Raw genomic sequence first — 4422 nt, forward strand, 5'->3', positions numbered from 1 at the left:
AACTGTGTTCCATCAGGTTTTCATTGGCTGATTTTTTCGGGAGTAGATCACCAGGCCTTTCTGCTTAGGTGCCCCTGGTGAAGGTGATGAAACCTCTAACCTTTCAGTTAGCAGTTGAAGGTGTTACTGCGACTCAACATTACCACATAGCAAGGTTTACCAGAAAGCTCCAGTAATTCCGCAATGTGATATTAGGGTAATGAAAAACTTCAACTGCCATGGAGTCGGATGTTTCCAGTGCGGTGTACGTGGCATTGTGTGGAGAGTGCATTTTCTAAATGGTTGTTGCTACTACACAGAAATGTTCCACTCCTAGTGACCCTGGAGCACAGGGTAGAACTGCCCCTGTGGTTTTCCGAGACTCACTCTTTCCGGGGATAGAGGGCCTCGTCTTCCTTCCAAGGGTATTCAGTAAAGGTTGACAAATAGGTCAGTGAACGAGGCCAGAGAGGGCCCACACCTGCTTCTGTTCAGTCACCCGGCGAGTGACAAAGATGACTAGCGTACAGTGGAGAAATGTTTTTGAGTAGATGGTGCCGGCCAGACTATTGCTGCTGCTGCTGCTGCTGCTAGGTGCCATTGCGTCAGTTCCGACCCATAGCAACAGAATCAGACACTGCCCAGCCCTACGTCATCCTTAGAATATCCGCTGTGGCAATCCGTCTCACCCAGGACCTTCCTCCTCTTTACCAAGCGTGGTGTCCTTCTCCAGGGACTGGTCTCTCCTGGCAATATGTCCAAAGTACGCAAGACTAAGTCTCGACATCCTTGCTTCTAAGGAACACTCTGGCCTTACTTCTTTCAAGACCGATTGGTTTGTCCTTTTAGCTGTTCATAGTACTTTCAATAGTCTTCACCAGCACCTCAACTCAAACGCATCGATTCTTCTTCAGCCTTTCTTACTCAGTGTCCAGCTTTTACATGCATGTGAGGCGATGGAAATATTAGTCCTCAAAGTACCATCCCTGGTACTGCGCAGCAGACTTACTATTGCTGTTGTTATTTCTCTCAAGTCGGCTTTGACCATAGTGACCACACGCCCAGCCCGGTGCCGTCTTCGCCACCATTCCTCGGTTTGAGTAGCCCATCCTTCAGGTGCTGTGTCAGTCTGTCTCCTTAAGCCTGGTCCTCTTTTTAGCTGACCCTCAGCTTTACTAAGCACGGTGTCTTTCTCCAGGGCTGATCCCGCCTGATGACGTGTCCTAAGTACATGAGATAAAGTCTCACTATCGTTCCTTCTAAGGAGCGTTTTGGCTGTGCTTCTTCCAACACAGATTTATTTGTTTTTCTGGCCATCCAAAGTGTATTTACATTTTTCCAACCCTTTTGAATGACCCACACAGTTACATACCTTTGCATAGTCAATAAAACACAGGGGAACAGCTTTCCAGTCTCTTCTCTTTCCTCGAGGGTCCCTCTGACACCAGCAATGATATCCCTCATTCCATATCCTCTTCTGAATCGGTACTGCTGCCACCACGTTTGAGTGATCTTCAGCAGCCTTTCCCTTGCCAAGGGTCACCTCACGAAGACGTGGTGGAGCTGTGCACTGGCCAGCCTTCTAGAGCCACTGCCTGCTGTTCTTCCCTCTTCTCCAGAGCTGCCCACTCCACTTCTGCTCTGCTTTCTCTGGATCTGCCCCTTGCCAGTGTTCCTTTGAAGCCCCTTTCCCCTCTCCTGCCAGCCTGGTCTCCCCTTCCTAACTAACGTCTAGTGTCTTTGTATAGTTTACAAGTGATGTTTATTACAGCTCCCGCCTAGGAACTTGATGCTGTGATCACAGTGGTGTTTGCTGTATACCAGGCAGCGTGCTCGGCCCTTTCCGTGTTCTCATGTTGAACCCCTGGAGCAACCCAGGGAGAGGCCTCCGTTTTGACCACTGCCTCAGAGAAGCCACGGCTCAGAGAGGCCAAGTGCCAAGGCCAAAGTGGAAGAAACAGTAGACTACACGTCCGTCCAACGCCAGACCTTCACCACTGCTCCATGCCTCTGAGATTTGAGCCCTTGGCTGTGCTCAGTCTCGCGTGTGTCTGATCTCATTTAGCTTGTGCACCCCACCCCGTCCGTATTTATTGTGCACCTGGTGTATGCCAGGCATTTCAGTAGGGTGGTGTCCGCAAGATCAATGAGGTGACAGGCCCTTCCTAGAGGCACTTAGGTATGGTAAGGGAGGTAGCTCGTTGCAAATCAAGGTGGGCTGTGCAGTAGCAAAGGTACTGTGGGTACAGGCTCGTCCCCAGACCGCAAGTGAGTTCCCTTCCTAAGTCTGTCTGTATGCTGAATTTGCATGTAAATTGGAGCAGTTGGGTATGGTTCGTATCTAACATTAGTAAGTTGACCAAATGTTTGTCTCAGCATATAGCATATAATGTACCTTGATATGCATACAAACATTAAAGAAACACTTCCAGATACACTAAAGCATCTTTAACATGATAGTACAGTAATGCTGATAATGTTTTGATGTGTGTTACAATGTAATGCCTGTGTGGGTGTTATTATGAACCACTGCGTGTTTCTGGATTGGGTTGTAACTCAGGCTGTATGCAAGTGTCATGTCATAACCCAAGAGTTGCCCTGCAGAGGCGTCAGCAAAAAGGAACAGGATCACACCCCCTGGGGAGGGGGATGGAGCAGGCAAAGCTTCTTATGCAAAGGCTCATAAAGTCTGAGCTGGGTTTTGAAGTATGAGTAAAAGTTTGCTGGTTGCCTAGGACAGCACAAGGGCCAGCCAGAGGGCTCTGTCAATTGAGGTCACACCTAATTTTCCACACTTAACTTCTGTCCCTGTGGAACTGAGACAGTGGACTGCTAACCACAAGGTTGGCAGTTCAAATTTACCAGCTACTCTGTTTCCCTAAAGGTTTGCAGTCTAGATGAGTCGGAATAGACTCAATAAATAGCCGTGGATTTGGTTTTGGGGTTTTCCATTCCAGTTGAAGGTGTGGAAGGTCCTGATGGTGGTGGGACTAAGTGCTTGGTGCTGACTGCCAGATGTATGGTTTGGAGCCCCAGCCACGTGGTGTGGGCAGCTGTGCCAGTCTGCTTTCCTGCAGCCTGGGGAAACCCACAGGGCCAGTTCTGCTCTGCCCTGCAGAGTCACTCAGCTGCAGCAGGCTTGGCGTTTCTTTGTGGAGGTCTCTGTTGAGCGTCTTCATCATCTGAATTCCAAACCAGTGGGCGCTTAGATGAGAGCCAGCAGATGGAGAACCAAATCACTGTCATTTGCTCTGATCAACACCAGTTGAGAGATAACCCCATTAAGCTCACAACTCCCCCACTGCAAGCAAGATCTTAGAGCCAGCCCAGCCAAAGGACAGCGGGAGTCTGCAGAGCCGACCGCTCACTGAGGCCTCAGACTCCTGTGGGGTTCAGGGAGTGAGGCTAATGGATGGAACACAGAGGGATGTGGCCACGTGGTTGAGGCATGGGTTGTCCTTGACCCCCTCCACCCTAATCCCAATCCCTGGTTATTGGCAGGACCACAGGCAAGTTGGGACTGTCACTCTTAGCCACTGTGTGCCTGATCCATGGCTCTCAGGCTCTGGTGGGAGGTCTTTCTCCAGTGGGTCTGGGGTCCAGCTCACGCAGCGATTCTGATGCCAGAGACCTGGCATCTGCTCTTAGAGCTATGGGAGAAGCTCTGGGGGGAGACAGATGCCCCACAGGGACGGGGAGCTGTGTGGACTCAGGAGTGGACCTCCAATACTTGCTGGTGCCCTGGACTGGTGTGGGGTTTGCTCCTCATGCGGGAACTTGCCACACTTGGCCCACCTTCCCCCTATTCAGACCCTAATGAAAAATGTTTCTGGAGAATTATTCTAGCATTTGCATAGTAAGAATTACATGCAATTTTTCATTAATTACTATGACTGATTAGATGATTATACTCTAGAAAATGTGGCCAACAACAGCAATATTAATAAGTAAAACCCAGCTCCCCATAAGCTGTACATTACTTCTTTTATCGTTTCATCTGCAAAGGTCTGTCTCTTGCACCATACCTAATATTAGAAATTTAGATGGATCTATCTTACCTTCAGGAGCCGGGGCATTGGGTTGTGAGGGGGCTGCTAGCTGCAAGGTCAGCAGTTTGAAGCCACTGGGCACTCCAGAGGAGAATGAGGAGGATTTCTGCTCCTGTGAAGGGTGACAGTGTTGGAAGCCCACAGGGGCACTTCTACCCTGTCCTATAGGGTTCCTATGAGCCGGAATTGACTCCATGGGTGTTAGTGTGAGATCTTATATTACATTAAAGAGTCCCGGTGGTGCAGTGGCTACGTGCTTGGCTGCCAACCAAAAGGCTGGTAGTTCACACCGACTAGTTGTTCCACGGGAAAAAGATGTGGCACCTGCTTCTGTAAAGAGAGGGGGAACTAATTACAGGGATCTATGTATAACCTCCTCCCTGGGGGACGGACA

The 4422-nt window shown here is 49.6% G+C and overlaps 1 protein-coding gene across 8 annotated transcripts in view; it reads left to right on the plus strand.

Annotated features, from left to right (window-relative positions):
• Positions 1-4422, plus strand: part of CLEC16A (C-type lectin domain containing 16A) — a 197043-nt gene that overhangs the window by 12008 nt on the left and 180613 nt on the right. The gene's annotated exons all lie outside the window — the stretch shown is intronic.

This window comes from Echinops telfairi, unplaced genomic scaffold, assembly GCF_000313985.2.
Source record: "Echinops telfairi isolate 266 unplaced genomic scaffold, ASM31398v2 ScPeMD7_5;HRSCAF=22, whole genome shotgun sequence".
Classification (NCBI taxonomy): Eukaryota; Metazoa; Chordata; class Mammalia; order Afrosoricida; family Tenrecidae; genus Echinops; species Echinops telfairi.